The sequence below is a fragment of the Callionymus lyra genome, chromosome 12 (genome assembly GCF_982586985.1).
Source record: "Callionymus lyra chromosome 12, fCalLyr1.hap1.1, whole genome shotgun sequence".
NCBI classification, from domain to species: Eukaryota; Metazoa; Chordata; class Actinopteri; order Syngnathiformes; family Callionymidae; genus Callionymus; species Callionymus lyra.
Window position 1 is genome coordinate 8,786,811 of NC_141829.1, and position 658 is coordinate 8,787,468.

The following is a 658-nucleotide window of genomic DNA, read 5'->3' on the forward strand; positions in this document are numbered from 1 at the left end:
TACAAATAACTATTACTTACTTACTTGCTTACTTACTTAAAATCATTTAAAACACATAAGGCAAACGCAAAGCATGTATGGTGAAGTTCAAGTTCAAGTACTTTTATTGTCAAATATACATGTACAACTGTGAAGGTATCAGTGTTTAGACTTTGCTAAGAAATAGAGACCAGTGTCAACTATTTCACTCGCAAAAAGATGTCGAAGGAAATAAATGGTAGTTTTCAGTGAAAGAGACACAATTAGATATACTTAGGCTCCATAATGATTGGAGAAAACATTTTAATTCATACACGTTTGTTTTGTGCACGATTTGACTACTGTTCAAATATTAAGAGTTTGACACTAAAAATATATTTCTAAAAGTACACTAAAAAATTAATGACCTAATTGTGACCAAAAGACCAACTGTTATCCTCACTAAGATATGAGGCAACTCTTATCTTAGGATCATCATTTAGCTTTTGATCACAAAACAGTCCTGGTTTTTCAATAAACCTCATAGAAAATATTTCTTAAATGATTTCCAGTGCATGGTAATCAATTTTTAAATCCCAGGTCTCCACGTTGATTAATGATCAATTATCGTCTTGTGACGGACGACCTGGATTATGCGTACGGCAGGTTCATCCTTTTTTTTTTGGCATTAGGTTTTGAG